At 40.7% G+C, this 21,352-nt stretch overlaps 1 protein-coding gene across 13 annotated transcripts in view; it reads left to right on the top strand.

The window, feature by feature from the left end:
- The window catches only part of LOC138758057 (uncharacterized), a 356,156-nt gene that overhangs the window by 243,853 nt on the left and 90,951 nt on the right, over positions 1-21,352 (top strand). The window lies entirely within an intron of this gene.

Raw genomic sequence — 21,352 nt, 5'->3', positions numbered from 1 at the left:
TTCTAAAACAGTCAATTTGATAAATAATTTTCAATGTAGTCATGCATGAATTAGCCAATATTGTGAGTACCTAATACAATGAAGTACAGTAATATATTTCTATGCTGCTTTTGGCAAACACTTCACACCTTCTACAATCTTTTTACAGCATTATATTTATGATTATGTATTTACAAAAGAATGCCAATTTTCATAAACGGACATTTACATGTTGTATAACAACGAGATAGACAACAGACTCGCCAAGGCAAATAGCGCCTTTGGAAGACTACACAAAAGAGTCTGGAAAAACAACCAACTGAAAAACCTCACAAAGATTAGCGTATACAGAGCCGTTGTCATACCCACACTCCTGTTCGGCTCCAAATCATGGGTCCTCTACCGGCATCACCTACGGCTCCTAGAATGCTTCCACCAGCGTTGTCTCCGCTCCATCCTCAACATTCATTGGAGCGACTTCATCCCTAACATCGAAGTACTCGAGATGGCAGAGGCCGACAGCATCAAATCCACGCTGTTGAAGATCCAACTGCGCTGGGTAGGTCACGTCTCCAGAATGGAGGACCATCGCCTTCCCAAGATTGTGTTCTATGGCGAGCTCTCCACTGGCCATCATGTCATAGGTGCACCAAAGAAGAGGTACAAGGACTGCCTAAAGAAATCTCTTGGTGCCTGCCACATTGACCACCGCCAGTGGGCTGATCTCGCCTCAAACCGTGCATCTTGGCGCCTCACAGTTCGGCGGGCAGCAACCTCCTTTGAAGAAGACCGCAGAGCCCACCTCACTGACAAAAGACAAAGGAGGAAAAACCCAACACCCAACCCCAACCAACAAATTTTCCCCTGCAACCGCTGCAACCATGTCTGCCTGTCTCGCATCGGACTTGTCAGCCACAAACGAGCCTGCAGCTGACATGGACATTTACCCCTCTATAAATCTTCGTCCGCGAAGCCAAGCCAAAGAAGAACTATTAAATAAAACTGGACCTAAAACTACTAAATCCATTCATCTATTTAGGAATATTCTCTTGGTAAACATAAGAGCTTGTACATATTTAAATATTGTTACAATGGTCAAGGTTTTTGCAGGAATTAAAATTAATGCACCATGTTGAAACAACTCTTGGTAAAGGAAAGGGAACAGAGTTTGGAATGAGCCTATATAGTAAGACATTTTCCTTATCCACATCCCAAAGCCCATACCTGTAGAACTAGCATAAATCCATTGCTTACATGTACAATGCTTTTGCTAGTCCATTAATAGTTAACATACAACATGACTGCGGTATTTTAGATTTGCAGATCACAGCTGGCTAAATTTCAGTTCAGTGACTTAGTTTTGTAAGAGTTGGAAAACCTGGAGTTTGGATCAGGGATTGTTGCTTAGGAATTTTAGTGAACCCAATTTAGTGTGGATGCAGTGAACCACAACTTTGGTCATTGGCCAACTGCACTAAAGTCCAAAGCCTCAGTCTCAACAGGCCCAGTACTGAACATTTCCTGCAGATAAAGATGTGTCACCTGGTCACCCTTTCCCATTGTTGGATTCAGAAGATTGACCAGGCACTTAGTTGGGCCTGTGGCTGAGATAGGCAGAAAGGGAGAGATCAAAAATGTTGGTTAACTGTTGGATGGAATTGAGCAGGATCAACCATATTGTTGTGGGGCTGGGATCAGTAAACAGATGCAGAGATTTATATAGAGATGAGATGAATGGCAGAGAAGGATGGAGTAGCAATCAGGCTGAAATTTAGTGGAGATCACATTTCTTTGGAAGATGGGAGGTAAAAAGATCATGGTGACAAGTGTGATCGACAGAGAAAATAGAGTAATTGTCGCAGAATTGGAGAGGTGAATGCTTTGACATCAAGTGATTTTAAGTGAGGACTGCTTCTATGCAGGAGGGAAGAGAATGAACAGGTGTAGATATGTAATTTACTAACTTTGTAAAGTTAGAGGTGCAGAGTGCTCAAGCAGAAAGGTTGAGTACGAGCAAAATCTCCTTCCCTGACTCTTTTCCCCAGGCTAGTTTCAAAGGAGGTACTAAGCTATAGTCCATCAGATAGCAGTGATCCCTGCCCTCCTTTCTTGTTCTGAGACATGAACAGTCGATAACAGATACAAAGCACCAGAGAAGTATCATCAACAATGACTCTGCAAAATCTTACAGGTTCATTGTCAGATAAGTCAAACAATGTACGTGTTCTCTCCCAAAATCCCCGGCACTGAGGCCTAAATCACATTTGGCCATCTCCATTAGACGCACCATATTGTTCTTGCATTCAATTATAACAATATTGCTCTCCTTATTAAGGATATTAATGCATTGAAAGCAAGTCAGATATTTACTTGAATAACACCTAAATCAGAGTCAAGAAGTCATATAGCCTTTACCCTGCAGTGTTGGCCCCAACCATGAAACACCTATTTACACTCCTATACTGATTCCCATTTTATCCTTCCATTATCTTTTGTGATTCCTTCCAGCTTCAACATTATCCCACTACCTATCGCATCTTAGTTTCTTCACCCCTTTCTGCATTTTGCAGGGATTGCTCACTTTATGACTCTAATTTGATCTTTCATTCCCACAGACCACTCTCCATCCATGGCACTTTCCCATGCAGCTGAAGATGATGCAACACCTGTCATTGATCTATTCCCATCCCACTATCCAGTGCACTAAACAATCAATCCAGGTGAAGCAACAATTCACTTGCATTTGATCTGACCTATTGCACTGGATTCAATGTGTGGTTTCCTGTGTTGGAGAAACAAAACACAGATTGGGTGATCAGTTTGTGGAGCACCTATGCTCAGTCTGCAGAGGTGATCCTGTGGTGCATGTTGTTTTCCACTTTAATTCACAATCCCACTCCTATTCCAATTTGTCTTTACGTGGCTTCTTCCACTCTGCCATTGTGAGGCCCAACATAAACTGGAAAAGCACTTTGCAACCAGCTGGAAGAACTCTACCTTCTGAAGCAAGTGCTCTCTCGATGTTTTCCATTAATGTGCTTCTGCCCTTTCTCACCATGTTTCTATAAAACACCTTGACTGGTCAGTACTACTACTTAGGGTGGTAAAATTAGCATAGCGGTTAGTGTAATGCTGAAACAGCGCCAGCAATCAAATCTGGAGTTTGAATCCCATGCTGACTGTAAGGAGTTTGCACATTCTCCCTGTGTCTGCATAGGTTTTTCCCTGGGGGTTCCACTTTCCTCCCACCATTTGAAACGTACCAGGGGTTGCAAGTTGAATGGGTGTAAATGGGTGGCATGGGTTCATGGGACTAAAGGGCTTGTTACCGTGCTGTTTGTATAAATTCAAAAATTTTAATTTAAAAAAATTATTCTGACCTGTCTTAACCTATCTCTGCAGGGTATATAATTTTATATCCCCCCCTGCCCCACAGCTCTAAATTTAAACTGCAACTTCTGCACATCTTCATAGTTCTGAGGAAGGGTTTACTGACTGGTTTCTCTTTGTACACATTCTGCTTGACTGGCTGAGTTCTTCCAGCATTCCTGTTTTAATTTCTGATTCCAGTATATGCAATTTTATTTGCTTTAGGTTAGGAATAGGTGAACCATGCTCCCCACACTGACAGCAAAAGTGGGGAGGATAATGAGGGGCTGGAAAATTTTGACGAGGGGCTCAGCAGAAAATGACTTTTACCCCATTTTACCCATTGTTATCTTTGATCAGTTTAGGTTAAAGTGCCTCGTTTCATGATTCAGAAATGGTAAAATTGGCAGCTTAAATGCAGACAAACAATGGTAGCTCCAAATTTGGAAAATATGTAGGAGGATATATGGCAAAGAAAGTTTGTGGTTGTAATTAAGTAGCGAGAGCTTCAGAATAATGCATACATTTAGAACTTTTATTTTTAAAAAATGATCACCACCCGTAACTTGATGGATAGGTCATGCATTCCATTTTGCTTTGGCATGCTAAAGAGGTCATGACCACCTTGTCATTTAAGTCATTATTTTAAACTTTACATTAGTATTTGGCAATAAAGATTGGGTTTTTATTTTGTCTTTTGTGTTGTAATCAACAGACTCCAGGCAATTTATTTAATTTCACATATGCACCTGTGATTACTTGATTGGTGGAAGATTCTACTGGGCATGTCATTACTCATTTCCATTGCATACAAAGCTCCTGATTTATTCTGTTGCCAAATACGATTTGTCAAAATTGAAACCATTACTAACGTAATACTGAATATCCTCATTACAATTTAAAACAGTTTTAAATGGTGACGTGATATGCCAGAGAATACTTATAACCATATAAAGCACAGAACAGGCCAGTTTGGCCCTACTAGTCCATGCCGGAACAAATCCCCACCCTCCTAGTCCCCTCCAATCCTCTCCCCTCCATGTGATTATCCAGTCTTTCCTTAAATGTAAATAATATCCTGCTTCAACCACCTCTGCCGGAAGCTCATTCCACATCCCAACCACCCTTTGCGTGAAGAAATTTCCCTTCATGTTCCCCTTATAATTTTCCCCCTTCAATCTCAAACCATGGCCTCTGGTTTAAATATCCCCCACTCTTAATTGAGAAAGCCTATCCACGTTGACTCTCTCTGTCCCTTTTAAAATCTTGAACACCTCCATCAAATTCCCCCTCAATCTTCTACGCTCCAGAGAAAAAAGCCCCAGGCTGTTCAACCTTTCTCTGTAACTCAAACCCTGACATCCTGTCAACATTCTCGTGAACCTTCTCTGCAGTCTCTCTATTTTGTTTATATCCTTCCTATAATTTGGTGACCAAAACTGCACACAGTGTTCCAAATTTGGCTTCACCAATGCTTTGTACAATTTCATCATAACATCCCAACTCTTTAATTCAATAATCCGATTTATGAAGGCCAACATTCCAAATGCCTTCTTCACCACTCTATCTACCTGAGTATCAACTTTGAGGGTACTATTTACCATAACTCCTAAATCCCTTTGTTGCTCTGCACTCCTCAATTGTCTACCATTCAATGTATATGACCTATTTAGATTTGCCTTTCCAAAATGCAACACTTCACACTTATGCACATTAAATTCCATCAGCCATTTCTCAGCCCACTCCTCTAGCTTTCCTATATCTCTTTAAGCTACAGTAATCTTCCTCACTGTCCAAAATACCACCAATCTTTGTATCATCTGCAAACTTACTTATCCAATTCACCACCCCTTCTTCCAGATCGTTAATATATATATAACAAACAATAGTGGACCCAGAACCGATCCTTGAGGAACTCCACTAGTCACCGGCCTCCAATTTGACGAACAATTTTCTACCAGTACTCTCTGACATCTCCCATCCAACCATTGCTGAATGCATTTCACTACCTCCTTATTTATACCTAATGCCTCCACCTTTTTTCCTAACCTCCTGTGGGGAACTTTGTCAAAAGCTTTACTAAAGTCTAAATAGACAACATCCACAGCCTTCCCTTCATCAATCTTTTTTGTAACCCCCTTGAAAAACTCTATAAGGTTTGTTAAGCATGATCTACCCCTGACAAAACCATGTTCTTCCAAATATTTGTAAATGCCATCCCTCAGAACACTTTCCATCAACTTACCCACCACAGACGTCAGACTCACAGGTCTATAATTTCCAGGCTTACATTTGGACTAGGTACTTCTCTACCTGTACCTTAAATTTTGCTTTTATTTCACTTTATGCCTTTGAACACAGAAAGAGACCATTCTGACCATTGTAAAGCAATCCATTCCCATATTCCTTCCTGGCAGTCCTGCAATTGTCCATAATTTCTCCAAGCCCAAGCCTACTGAGCACACAAAATCCATTAAAAGGCTGTGAAAGATGTCAGATTTACAGGATTCCCCAGGAAATATATGAAACCTTGGTGACAAATAAGAGAAACCTGTTATTTATATATACCTTAATGCTGTCAATTGAACGAGCCCAGAGGCCCTGGCTTTTGGATGGGGTGCCCCTCTTCCCTTGGCCCTGGCTGTTGGTTGGGGTGCCCCTCTTCCCTTGGCCCTGGCTGTTGGTTGGGGTGCCCCTCTTCCCTTGGCCCTGGCTGTTGGTTGGGGTGCCCCTCTTCCCTTGGCCCTGGCTGTTGGTTGGGGTGCCCCTCTTCCCTTGGCCCTGGCTGTTGGTTGGGGTGCCCCTCTTCCCTTGGCCCTGGCTGTTGGTTGGGGTGCCCCTCTTCCCTTGGCCCTGGCTTATGGTTGGGGTGCCCCTCTTCCCTTGGTCCTGCCTGTTGGTTGGGGTGCCCCACTTCCCTTGGCCCTGCCTGTTGGTTGGGGTGCCCCACTTCCCTTGGCCCTGGCTGTTGGTTGGGGTGCCCCTCTTCCCTTGGCCCTGGCTGTTGGTTGGGGTGCCCCTCTTCCCTTGGCCCTGGCTGTTGGTTGGGGTGCCCCTCTTCCCTTGGCCCTGGCTGTTGGTTGGGGTGCCCCTCTTCCCTTGGCCCTGGCTGTTGGTTGGGGTGCCCCTCTTCCCTTGGCCCTGGCTGTTGGTTGGGGTGCCCCTCTTCCCTTGGCCCTGGCTGTTGGTTGGGGTGCCCCTCTTCCCTTAGCCCTGGCTGTTGGTTGGGGACTGGTCATCCATGCAATTTCCTTGCTCTAAAGAAATTTTACAGAATAGATAAATGGATATTATAAATTATATTCTTTCCCTCTCCTTATCTATGAAATGTACACATCTCAAAGTTTTCATTCATCACTAATTACAATGCAGCCTTCATACATGGTCCTGCTGCATCATGCTTCTTCATCCAGCTTCTGCTCTTAACATCGTATTTCACATCCTTTGTGTCAGCAGCTTTGATCCATGAAACCCTCTTCCCTTTTGAGATCATTTTGTGGCCTTTGATGTTAACAACTATTTCAGCTGATTGTCATAACCCCCAACTCCACTTTTATCTAAGCCAGCCGTTTTCTAACTCTACACTGTTATTTCCCCTATTCTTAAATAAAATCTAATCTTTTCTCATACTCTTCCCTATCTGCATATTTTTACCATTTGATGAAATCATCCAAAGATAGTCATTATGTTCTCTCTTCATGATAACATGCCTTTTAACTGTCTCATTTGTCTGATGTCTACTCTTGGATAGGCTACTGTTTCAATTTTTTTTAAATTTAGACATTCAGCATGGTAACAGGCCATTTTGCCCTATGAACCTGTGCCACTCACTTAACCTACAACCCCTGTACGTTTTGAATGTTGGGAAGAAACCAGAGCCCCTGGGAAGACTCACACAGACATGGGAAGAATGTCCAATCTCCTAACAGACAGCATGAGATTTGAACCCCAGTCCCAATCACTAATGCTGTAACAGCATTGCACTAATCTCTATGCCAACTCTGCCACCCTGGGTAAATATCAGAAAGCCCAAAACCATCACTGCAAACTATCCTGCAATCTTAGATGCTCTTTTCTGACCATTATTTCAGTTGGGAACCAACTATTCACACTACAAGCATTATATTTGATTCTGTGTTAATTTCTGACTCTATATACTCTACTACAATTGCACAAACTATTTTTACCAAGTACAGAGAAGAGGAAAATGTTATGAAATGGTAGGAGAGGAACAACTCAAGTCTCAACGTGGACAAGATTGTGGACTTCAGGACCAGGAATGACCACCCTCCACTACACATCAACAACTCTGTAGTAGAGAGCACCAAGTTCCTTGGAGTTCACTTAATTAGTAACATATCATGGACACTCAACATCTCCTCACTAAGGAGATTCCTGAGAAGACCCAAGCTGGCAAGAATACCAGCCACCATCAAGTTAGCTCTATTGAGAGCATCCTGGCTGGCTGCATCACAGTGTGGTGTGGTTGCTGTGGAGAAATGGATGAAAGGTCAATATGAAAGAGTGGCAGAGGATCACTGGAGTCTCCCTCTCCTCTTTTGATGTGATCTACCAGGATCGTTGTTTGAAGAGGGTGCGCAAAATCACTGAGGACCCATTCCACCCTGCACACAACATCTTTCAGCTGCTCCTGTTGAGGGAAGAGATACAGGAGTATCAGAGCCAGCACCTCCAGGCTGAGGAACAGCTTCTTCCCGCGGGCAGTGAGAGTGCTGAACAACCAAAGGAACTGCTCACACTAACCATCAGAGACTCATATTCATGAAATAACATTTATTTATATTCATGAATACTTGTCCTGCATATGTATTGTTTGTCTTTGTGTGTTATGTCTGCATGTTTTGCACCAAAGACTTGAAAACTGTTTCATTGGGTTGTACAATCAGATAATAATAAACTTGACTACATACATCAACAACAAGTGGAAGTAGGCTATCTGCTTCTCTCATTAAATAAAAAATCAATTTTTCCTTCAAAGCAGTTTTATTGGACTCACCCCATATCCTTATGATTCACTTCATATCCAGAAATCTTTCAATACTTAGCTTGAGAATTCCAAGCAACTGAGCTACCATAATCCTCTCACACAGAGAAGTCAAAGATCCTCTTGAAGTGAAACACAAAAGTTTGCAGATACCATGATTGTAGGAAAAACACAGAAAGGCTAGAGGAACACAGCAGGTCACACAACATCCATAGGAGGCAAAGATATATAACTGATATTTCAAGGTAGGAGTAAAAAACAGGCAGCCACCTGAATTAAAAGACTGGGAAGGAAAGAAATGGTGGAACTGGGGGTGGGGGTGGAGTACAGACCAACATCTAAAAGGTGTTAATTAGATAAGGAGCAGAGGAAAGATGAGAAATGATTGGGGAAAGAGGAGGGGTTTGGCTCTGTGAAGACAGAGCTGGGGGAAAGGAGACAGAAGGAAACAGGTAGTGGAAAGACGTAGGGATAGATGGGGAACTGAGGTGCTAATGGAAACCAGTCATGGAGCTTGAGAGCTGCAGGGAGAGACAAAAAAATGTCACAGAGCTATGGAGATTCACTTACCTAAAGTTTCTCATCACTTGAATAGCCGACACCCCATTTTCAAACTGTAATCCTTCATGGTTGTCACAAGATCAACATTCCTTTCAAATGAGATCACCTCTCATTTTACTAAATGCTGGAGAACATAGGCCCAATTGGCTTAAACTCTCCTCACAGGACAAATCCAGGAATCAGACTGGTGAAATGTTATTACATTCCACTCAATTCTGGTACATCCTTAAGGATTATCGTGCATAATAATCCTGATACAATCTCACCAGAACTTTGTATAACTGCAGAAAGATCCCTTCAATGTTATACTCAGTGGATGATGTAGTATTTGTCTTCTTAATTGTTTGCTGTTCTGGCAAGTCAACTGTTTGTTATTTGGTTATGAGGACCCAAATTCCTCTGAACATCAACATCCTTCAGCAGTCTCTCAATATTTAGCAAAAATATCATGTCTTTTTCCCCCAAAGTGGATAACATTATCTTTCCTCCGCCATCTCTTTGTCCATACATTTAGCCTGTCTATATGCCCATAAATTATGTTTGTTCCTTCATCCAAAATCATTGATGCAGATTGTGAACAGCTGGTGTTGCAACACCAATTCCTGTGACACAGGATCAATCGCAGCCTTCCAACCCAAAATTGACACATTCATTCAGACACTTTTTTTTGTCAGTTAAGTAATCTTCAATCCACTCAAATTCATTATTCCCAATCCTAAATCCACTAATTTTGTTTAATAAGTACTCAAAATAGAAAAAAATCATAAATTAATCGATAGCAATAAACAAAATGTTGGAAAAAAAGAAAATAAATATTTTGCTTCAGTACACATACCAGCGGGATATAACATTGAGGAGATAGCAGAAATGATATGCATAAAATGAGAATATCAAAGACATGTTCAAAGAGATTTTAAAAAACACACATTTAAATCTTGAAAACATTTAGCAGAGGTTTGATAAGCATATTTAATTAATTTGTCACGCAAGGCACAATGTTGGAGGATTGATAGATTGCTAACTTTATACCAATGCTTGAGGAAGAAGTCAGAACATGTCTTGGCTAATCAGTTGAATTTGATTGATCAGCAAGTTCGCTCAGGGAGAAAGGTTGGCTATTGAGAAAGCAAAATGTAATGATAAACAGTCAGCATGGATTTCAAAGAGGATATTTTTGCTTAAACAATGTCATTTAATTTTTTGGAAAACCAATGGAGTGAATGGAAAAGGATGACATGATTGATACAATATACATATAGAAGTATCAAATAAAGGAAAATAAAGGAAAAGGAGTAAAAATAAAACAATGAACTGCTATCTCGATGCAAGCTTGCAGATGGCAGAATGTATGGTTGGTTCCCCATAAAAATCAGTGCTGAAATGAATGCTATTTAAATTGACATTAATGACTTAGATTTTGAAGTCAAAAAATGTAATTTCCAAGTACTGGCTATCACTTAGCCATGGCAGGAAGGAAAATATTGAGGAGGTTTGTGACAGATTACAAACAGGATTGCACGTGGTAGGCAAGTGAAATTCAACATAACTAAGTGTCGGGTTATAAGAAAAATAAAGTAATTCAAAGCAATAAAGCAAAGGAGGTGAAAATACGATTTCAAATTACAAACATTTCAAAGACAAACAGAGCATTACATTTTATTTTTAAAGGAATAAATTTGATAAATAATAATTTTATTGAACCAATAAACTATATTGGAGTAAAATGAGGTGATTTTTAACCCACAAATTTAAAGCTCTCCAGCATCCCCATTTCAGCAATTGGCATGTGCTCCACCCTATTTCTGGAAGTAGTAGACCAGTTCCTTTACATTCCTGACATTGAGGGAGAGGTTATTATCCTGAGACCATGCCATTAGATCCTCTGTCTCCATCCTGCCATTATTTGTGATCCATCCTACAATGGTGGTGTCATCTGCAAAGATATGATGGAGTTGGGGCAGTACTTGGCCACACAATCACCTGTATAAGGTGCACAGCAGGACACCAATTTTAAGGATAACTGTAGAGGAGGTGTTGTCACCAATCCTCACTAACTGCATGGATCATTGCTGAAGTGACTGTAAATTAACTATTCAATCTCTTTCTGATCTGGTGGCTGGAAGATTAAAGTTGAAGGATGGTGTATCTTCATTGTGATTCTCCTCCCTCACCACCTTGCAGTTTCCACTTTCTAACTTCTACTGGCCTGGGTGTAGTTGTTGAGTTTTTGATTGCAGAAAATTGTGTTGGTGAATGGCAGGATTAAGTAAGAGATACATAGATTTACCATCCATTGCTTATAAATCAGCAGTGAATGTTGAATTAGAAGTAAGTGAGATGCAATAGGAATGAGGATTGTAAGAGCCAAAGATTCATTTCTTACTTGTTGTGGCCACAGGCATTGATGATGGCCCAGGGTACATAGACCTCTTCCTGTTGGCCACATGCAACAAGGCCGGCACGTTTACGGAGCCAAAGGAGGATAGCAGTGCAAGCACAGTTGGCTCAGCCCCAGCAGCTTCAGCCGGGGCCAGCATGTCCATCAGTATGGATGCACGTTTAGCTTGGCCCTGGCAGCAAGCGATTGGAGCCAGGGCCAGCGCGTTCTGCAATAAGCATGTGTGGGGGTTTGCGTGCTTTGAAAAGGAGGTTCATTAGCCCGCATCGTCAGTTGGGGAATCCGAGGAGGGTGAGTTAGGCGTCAATAATTTCTGTCGACCGATCCATGAACGTTACTTGGACTTGAGGACGTTATATAGATGTTACAACATTACATGTAATGATTAATCGGTATCAGAATGTTAGTTTCTTCTAGTGTAGTTTTTTTTGCTGTTGATATTGAACATTAATACAGACTTTAGACTTTTTTGTGTTTGTTAATAAAGACTGTTTAAGAAAATTCATTTGGGCTTTGTTCCTGATTAATTCAAGAAAAGTGTCGCAGACAAACGCCTGACTTAGCCTCTAAGCGACTATTTTGTTTGATTAAAGTTGCTACAAGGATATTGTCTACTATATATTCTGCCTTATTACTGGCAACAAAGTCAATAACTCACTGATGACACTGACCATTGCTTCTCCATGTGTGTCTAATGAATCAGCTATGCTTGTTCCTTGACAATTAGTTACCATCACCTCAGGTTGTGAACCACTTTGATGTGCAAAAGAGAAGGAAACCTGTCAGTGACTGTTCTGTAATGTTGTACTTTAGTTAAGTATCCAGCACTACAAGTAATTGAAGAAATGTGGCAGGAGAACCTTCAGCAGTCCTGTGTCTGTGAGCATTGGAGATATGAAATATATCAATGATAAGAGCTCCCCAATAATTTATTAGAAAAATTAAAAAGGCAGAATATAGCAAAACTAAGTGTTGGACCTTTAGAAGCTGAGTCAATAGAATGAAATAATAGTGAATAAAAATAAGAGACATGAAACAGTCATGATGAATCTCTCTTCATGGAAGTCACCAAAAATATGACAAAAATAATCAGTAACCTCAGGACAAAACAGAATGAGAAAATTAAAATAATTACCATCAGTTCAAAAATATATTAGGCTGACTAATGGGACAAGATACTAACAGATCCTCAATTGTGATAAACTGCCTCCTGGGGTTGTAAATGAAGTAACTGTAAAATTGTGGATAGAATGAGGGTGATCTTTGAATATTCTGTAAATTCTCAATATTCTATAAACTTGAAAACAGTAAATATAACACAGATATTCTAGAAAGGAGAGAGAAATTTAAAAAAAACTACATATCTGTTTGTTTAACATTAGTTGAAACACGAAAGTGTGCAGACGCTGTAGTAAAAACACACGGAAATGCTGGAAGAACTCAGCCAGTCTTTTCAGCATTTACAGGAGACAAGGATATATTACTGACATTTCGGGCCTGAGCCCTTCTTCAAGGAATAAGCAGAATAAGCCAGAAGCAGGAAGTCTCAGAAAACCTCAGAATTCAAACAGACCAACAAAAGGTGTTAATTGGATATGATAAGGAACTAGCTAAGAATTTATCACGTTTGTGCAAAGGAGACAGAAGGGAAAGAAGGAGCTGGGGGAAGGCAACAGGGAAGAAGTGAGGGGGAGTTTAATGAAAGCCAGAGAAGTCAATATTAATGCCATCCAGATGGAGGATGTACAATCGGAAGATGAGGTGTTGTTCCTCCGATTTGTGGGTGGTCTCACTCTGGCAGTACATGAGACCATGGACAGACATGTCGGCAGGGAATAGGATGGGGAATTGAAATGGGTGGCCACTTGGAGATCTACACTATTTCGGCCGACAGAGCTGAGATGCTCAACAAAGTGATCTCCCAGTCTGCGCCCAATCTCTCTAGTGTAGAGGAGACCACAACGGGAGCACCAGATACAGTAGATGACCCCTGCAGATTCATAAGTGAAATGTTGCTTCACTTGGAAAGACTACTTTGGCCCTGAATTGGTGGGGAGGGAGGAGTGGACAAGGAAGTCATGGAGGGAGTGGTCCCTGTGGAAGGCGGAGAGGGGAATATATATCTAGTGGTGGGATCACGTAGTAGGTGGCGGAAATGGCAGAGGAGGATGTGTTGGATGCGGAGGCTGGTGGAATGGTAGATGAAGATAAAGGGAATCCTGGCCTTGAGGTGCGTGGAGGGGGCCAGGCTAGATGTGCGGGTAATGGAAGATATGTGGCTTGTTGATGGTGGGAGAGGGAAATCCATATTTGAAGAAGGAGGACATCTACAAATTAAACATTTTGTTCAGTCTCAGATCCCTGACTTTCTGGCAATCCCTGAGGTGAACCTCCTTGATACACTGCTAAGTAATGATTGGAAAATCATGAATAAGGGCACTACATGAGGCACCACAGTAGAAACACAATCACACTAATTTGAATTTATAGATTATCTTCTTGATTGTTTATTTTAAATCAGTACTGAAATGCAGATACTCACAGAGAGCATTAATAGTGGCTATGGAGCCAATAGTTCCCGATGAGCACCTCCTGCAAGTGCCTGATAAAGGAATCAACTTGGTAAGTTTGTTATTTTATATTTAGTTTGTTGGGAATGGTTCACAGCCATACAAGATTATTTATGTCTAGCCCCTGAACAATGTTGAGTTAGTGAAAATTCACTTGCAAACAATTGATTTGAGTATTGTGATGTTACAGAGAGAGGAAGTTCATAGTCCTCATTTGTTCGTGGTCCTGCTATGAAGGGTTCATGCAGGTGTTCTAATGAGGGATGAATCAGGCATAACTGTGATGTCTCACACAATTTGATATGGAACATAGAACATTACAGCACAGTACATGCCCTACAGCCCACAATGTTATGCCAACCTATATGTACCTAATGAAAAAAAATATAAACCCTCCCTACCTCATAACCCTCCATTTTTCATTCATCCTTGTACCTGTCCAAGAGTCTCTTAAATATTGTTCCAACTTCCACCACCAGCCCTGCCAATGCATTTCAGGCACCCACAGCACCCTGTATAAAAAAAACTTACCCATCATGCCCACTCTAAATTTTCCTCCCTTCACTTAGTACAGATATCCTCTGGTGTTTGTTACTCCCACCCTGGGAAAAATGGATTTGCTGCCTCCATGATCGTGTAGACCTCTATTAAGTCACCTTTCATCTTTCTTTGCTCCAAAGAGAAAAGCCCTCTGCACCCTCTCCATAGCTTCCATATCCTTCCTGTAATGATGTGAACAGTATCGAATACAATATTCTAAGTGTGATCTCATCCTGCCTGTTTTCTTGGCACTTATACCTTAAGCAGAGTGAACAATAAGAAAAATCACAATTTGTGGATCCTTATCCCAGAATGAGTCAGTGTCTTTGTAAAGGAAAGAGCAAATGATTAGATGGAAAGATTTTTCTCTGCTGATATTGAAGTGGTATTGACACTGCTGAAGACCCAACTGCGCTGGGTGGGTCACGTCTCCAGAATGGAGGACCATCGCCTTCCCAAGATCGTGTTATATGGCGAGCTCTCCACTGGCCACCGTGACAGAGGTGCACCAAAGAAAAGGTACAAGGACTGCCTAAAGAAATCTCTTGGTGCCTGCCACATTGACCACCGCCAGTGGGCTGATATCGCCTCAAACCGTGCATCTTGGCGCCTCACAGTTTGGCAGGCAGCAACCTCCTTTGAAGAAGACCGCAGAGCCCACCTCACTGACAAAAGGCAAAGGAGGAAAAACCCAACACCCAACCCCAACCAACCAATTTTCCCCTGCAACCGCTGCAATCGTGTCTGCCTGTCCCGCATCGGACTTGTCAGCCACAAACGAGCCTGCAGCTGACGTGGACTTTTTACCCCCTCCATAAATCTTCGTCCGCGAAGCCAAGCCAAAGAAGAAAGATTGACACTAATGGCATCATGAAGAAAGCACATCAGTGTCTCTACTTCCTCAGGAGTTTTGCGGAAGTTTTGCAAATTTCCATAGATGTGTGGTGGAAAGTGTGCTGACCGGCTCCATCACAGTCTTTATGGGGACACCAATACCTCTGAATGTAAAGTTCTGCAAAAATTAGTGGACACCACCCAGGATATCATAGGTAACACCCTCCCGACCATCAAGAACATTTACAGGGAACGCTGTCATTGGAGAGCAGCAGCCGTAATCTAGGATCTGCTCCACCCAGTGCACTCTCTGTTCTCGATGCCACCATCAGGAAAGAGGCATAGGTGCCACAAGACTCTCACCACCAGGTTCAGGAACAGCTGCTACTCCTCCGCCATAAGACTTCTCAACAATAAACTCAGGGATTATTTAAGGACTCTTACTTTTGCACTTTATTGTTTTTCAATCTTCTCTGTGTTGCCTAGTCAGTTTACATGTGTACATTGTGTGCTGTTTTTTTGCACTACCAATAAGTGGTGATTCTGCCTCACCTGCAGGTAAAAGAATCTCAGGGTTGTATGTGATGTCATGTATGTACTCTGACAATAAATCTGAATCAGTTACTTAAATATTATCGACCCACGCTGCTCAAATACAGATAGAATTCATGATTTACTTGAAATTTGTGAAATTGGTCACATGATCATTAACAGTTTTTAGCTTAAATGTGTCTTAGTTAAAAATAAGACAGGAAGTATGATTCGTAATGGATAATAATTTGTCACCAATAACAAGCTATCACCAGTATTTCCCAGTTTCTTGGCTTTTGATTATATTTTTATTGATTTTTTTTCAGATAATGTCTGCTCTTTATGTGGTCTGCATGCCTCTATTATTCTTTGAATTGTTTCCAAATTGTTTAAATAGGTAAATGCAGCATTGGTTGTTTGCTAACAAAGTCTGACATTACCACATGGATGAGAAAACTACACCAGTTGGTGCTGTGTAGAGTAGGCTGGTCTCACTGAGAATATCAAGGATTTGTTCAAGCTGTGAGTTTACATTGATGTTTTATAGGTTTGATTCCCACCTGCACGGACCAGACAACTGTAGACTGTTACATTAATTGCATAAACTATTTGTTGTAGCTTTCTACTCAGCACTTCAACATGAAACCATATTTATCCTCTGTCTAGACAATGCTATTTTAAAAGTACTCCCTCAGATATTTCTGTAATATACTCTTAAACAATATTTGGCAGAATATTTCACTTCTCAGTAACAGTCTTGATCAAAGCTTTTGATCAGAAACATGAACCATTCTTTTTTTTCCCACCAATGCTTTTCGAGTTCCACCAGAAAAATTATTTTTACTCTTGATTCCAGCATCTGCAGTCTATTGCATCTCCATAGCAGACCATAATCATGGCTTTGGTTTTGACATAAGAAAATAAGAAATATGAGCAAGACCAGGCGGTCCACCCATCAAGTGAAACATGAAAGTGTGCAGATGCTGTGATTATAGACTGTAGTAAATACTTTGAGGAAGGGCTCAGTATAGTGGGGTTTGCCTGTATGTAATTGGTTGTCTTTTTATGGCACTGAAGCAATCACTGAAGCATGACTGCCAGTGGAATCACAGTTCAACTAAGGACAAATCTCATTTTGGTGTCAGTGAATTTGCAATGAGCTGCTAAGTTTGTTAAATTGAGCACCAGGGGCACATAAAAGCTCCTCAGGAAATTGCTTTACCTTTCAGCTCTAAATTAATGGTTTAAAAACCTGGAGCGAAGCTTTGGTTTGCAGCTGCCATAAGATGGAGATGTCATTGCTTTGGAGATTTCTGAAAGTGACTAATAAATATAACATCATATGTGGTGTAGATGAAAAGTTTGTGCTTATAGACTTATTTTAACAATCATCTTCTGCTGCTATGATACAGCAGGAGTAGCTTTAAAGTTACTATTTTATGCTATATCATCTCCTTTCTGTGCCTTCTAAATATGAAGATCATTTGAAACTGATTTTCTTGAAAGCCTCATGAATGTGGTCTCGTGCGAAAGACTTTAGTTTATTCACGTTACCACTTGACTTATTTTAGCCCATGAACAGAAGTTAGAGATCAGGAGAATGATCTTTTTAGAAGTTGACAAATCAACTCACCACATCCTCCTGTGACAAAGATCTTTTAAATCTCACACAGCCAATGAGAAATACTGTAAATGGCAGAGTTCATCATTGCAGCTGTAGAGTTTATGTGCAAGTGGCACAGTGTCAAATTCAAAAAGCCTGTTTTACCCATGAAGTAATTTACTTTTGACATGCTGTTGTTGCTAATGTTTTCTCTGGCATTAGTGAAAGAAAAATAACATTTCATGTTATGCATTGCTCAATGGTTTGTAACTGACAATGTTAACAGTTACCAGCCCACTTTATGATGAGCTTTTGTTAATTTATATTCTCCAGTAATCGTTGGAGTTTAATTTCCATTTAGAGCCATACATGCACTGTTTAGTACAAAGTGGTTATCTTTATTTTAATTGTATATATTATTTGATATGTTAATGTCTGGGTTTTGCAGCCAGGCAATGGCACCTGGTGGGGCCTCATGAATGCTGGGATGTTATTTGGGTCTCCTTTAAGGAAGTCTTCCATTGCAACGGCTGGAATTTGAATATGATTTTAATTTCCAGTGGAGTATAAGATGGTAAAAACAACACAGAGAAATGCTAGAGGAACTCAGTTGATGTCGCACATCCAAAGTAGGTAAAGATAAATTACCGATGTTTCGGTCCTGAGCCCTTCTTCAAGGTATAAGCAAAAGAACAGGAAGACATCAGAATAAAGATTGAGGAGCAGCAGAGGGAGGTGTCCAGACAAAAAGAAAAGAGAGAATTGGTTTTGGCTCTGTGAAAGCAGTCAGAGGGAAAAGGGACAAAAGAAGGAGAGAGAGAGAGAGAATGAACTGGGGGAAAGGAGACAGAGAAGAAGAAGGGAGGGGGATGTTGAACAGAAACCAGAGAAGTGATGTGAATGCCATCCAGTTGGAGGGGGCCCAGGTGGAAGATGAGGTGTTGCTCCTCCATTTTGCAGATGGTCACAGTCTGGCAGTGCATGAGACCATGGACAGACATGACAACAAGGGAATTGAAATGGGTGGCCACTGGGAGATCCAAGCTATTGTGATGGACACAGCTAAGGTACTCAACAAAGCAATCTCTCAATCTGCCTCCTGATTGGGATCTTAGTTGGCAGATTTAGTTGTGATGAGCATTATTTTTCACACTGGACTAAGTGACATTTCAAAAACCTTTACTCCTGACCCCATGTGGCACCCAGTAATTTTGACTCAAAACTTTGCATCTTCTCAGGGAAAATTGGGTTAATAACAGAGAATTGAAAGAGGAGAATAAACAAAGAAGAGAACTGTGGGAAGTAGGGTTAGCTTTAATAAATTTGTGTAAGAGTGCTTTTTATTGGTTAAAATAGGAGGGGGGAATATGCATTAATGTGGATAAGTGTCTCCATCTCTAAAGCTAACCCTACTTCCCTCAGTTCTCTTCTTTGTTTATTCTCCTCTTTCAATTCTCTGTTATTAACCCAATTTTCCCTGAGAAGATGCAATGATTTCTATGTCAACTCTGTAACCACCAAACATTCTCTCTACTTTTCTCCAAATCACTTTCCTCACTCACAAAGAGACAATTTTTAATTTGATGATCTCCTGCTACTAACCCTCAAATGAGGAAATAATTTTTATCAAATTCCTGCCCAATTTAAAAAATATATATTTGTTGTCACTCCTCCAGTGGTTTTATTTCTGTTTTTTAAAACTCTCACAACCATATTTTCCCATTGGTTCAGATTCTGTTTCACTGATACTTTGTGCTTCATTCTATTCTTCAATCCTTTTTTGAACAAAAAAATTATGTTAGGTTTTCTACAATTGAGCGGCACGATTTACAGAATTAAGACGTTTGATGTTTTTGTTTATCTCTCTGTATTGCCAGCAGTAACTGATGCTTTTTTCAATTAAGTGTTTGTTAATTTTTCCATAATAACTTTCCTAAAGTTTCCCTTCATTTTGTAAACATTCATGCAGAATATCTTTTAACTCTGTCACTACACTGGGGGGGTCGGGGGGGGGGGGTGGAAATGGGAGTCATGCAATTCAGAGGATGTAGGACGTGGGATCCCGATCCTCTTGGGTAAACAGAAAAAATATTTATAAATGAAGTAAAACAAAGTTAAAGCAGGAAGAAACATTGTAAGAACAATATACTTACCTTTTAAGATGTATCCAAATAAGAGAAAAACCATTGTTAGACCGTTTTAACGAATTCGAAGGGAAACCTCCATTACAGAAGGAGCCTGGACCTGGAGTTGTTACGAGATCCCGACACAAGGGCAAGATGGAGGGGATGCTTGCAGGTGCTTCCCTCCTGAAGACTGGAAAAAATGGCACTGGACAAGAAGGAAGTGAGTCATTATGCCTGCCCGAATTGACACACGTGCACAGTTCACTTAAGGAAGTACTAGCTTCAATAAAAGCTCAAACAAAACAGAGCATCTCGCAAGGGACAGAAGAAGAGATTAAACCAAAAGGTGCCAATGACGAAGATACAGAACAAGGAGAAGAAGAAGAAGAGAAAGAAGAGGATATACCAGTACCTCAAGAGAAAGAGCAAGTTCAGTACAGGGTTATGCAAAAGGCTACAGGGGAGAGTAAATTTAAAGAGACTCCACTTGAGGGGGTTGTAAGAGAAATGCTGCAACGTATGATGGAAATGAATGAAGAAATACTATATCTGAGGACTGAAGTAAAACACGTGAATACAAAGTTTATCAAGCTGACAGCTGTATGGAAAAGGTGCAAGATGTGGGTAAAATAAATTATGGTTAAAAAAGTGGAAGCAAAGGTTGAAAATGTATAGGAGAGAGTGGGGAAATTGGGGAATGAAGTTATAGTAGAAACTGCTGAAACAAAAAAATTGTCAATATGGAAAATGTTAGTAGAAGAAATAATATTCAAATGAAAGAGGGAGAAGAAAAACAAGATATGATTCAATTCCTACAAAGATGGATACCTAATGTGCTGAGGGTGAACAAATTTGGAAGTCTTATTGAAATTGAAAGGGCACATAAAGCCCTGAGGCCACAACCACAACCAGATGAAAAGCCTTGTTCTACAGGTGTTAATTGTTTAAAGTATCAAGATAAAATCTTAACCTTGGAGTCTGAAAGAGCAAGAACAAGAAAGAACCCAAGAGTTCTATGGATCAAAGATTTTCTTCTACCCAGATATTAGTACACAATTGCTGACCAGAAGATGGGAGTTCAATCCGGTTAAGAAAATACTTTGGGGGGTGGGCGGGGAAAAGGGTTACAAGCTTGTACTTTGTTACCCAGTTCTTTTGAAGATTTCATTACCTGATGACAACAGGAAATTTTTTACAAATTGTAAACAAGCAAGAGAATTTGTGGAGATATTACCTGTTAATGAACCGAGGGAATGAATGAGATGTGTTTATTTCATTGGTTGTTGTCATTTGATTATTAAGGTTGATACATTGTTAAAAGATACGGATACCTAGGAGATTAGGGGTGCCAGGGTCTGGTAGTCTCTGATTGTTTGCTTTTTCGTGGTAGACACCGGATCCTGAACAATAATGGTGCAGTGTATATTTAAACAGCGCCAGTAGGGGAGAATTCTTACTTATTATTAATTAACACCATGGTTAAATTTACTTTTTTTTCCTTTTATATCTGGATTTCAAAAGAAATTGAGAGTAACTCGGAAGTAAATATTTGAATTATTGGAGGAGATTTGTAGCTTGGGCAGATATAAAGGACAGTATATTGATATATACTGATATATACTTATATATTGGTATATTGATATATACCTCAAAGCAAAGCTCGAGGATGCTATCCGCCTCATGGACTCGTCCCCTGAAACTCTCTGGGATCAGCTGAAGACTGCCATACTGCAATCCACTGAAGAGGTACTGGGCTTCTCCTCCAGGAAAAACAAGGACTGGTTCGACGAAAACAACCAGGAAATCCACGAGCTGCTGGCAAAGAAGCGAGCTGCC

Source organism: Narcine bancroftii, chromosome 3 (genome assembly GCF_036971445.1).
Source record: "Narcine bancroftii isolate sNarBan1 chromosome 3, sNarBan1.hap1, whole genome shotgun sequence".
In the NCBI taxonomy this organism is placed as follows: domain Eukaryota; kingdom Metazoa; phylum Chordata; class Chondrichthyes; order Torpediniformes; family Narcinidae; genus Narcine; species Narcine bancroftii.
Note: the sequence above shows the minus strand (reverse complement) of the source record. Positions and strands in the feature narration are given on the sequence as shown.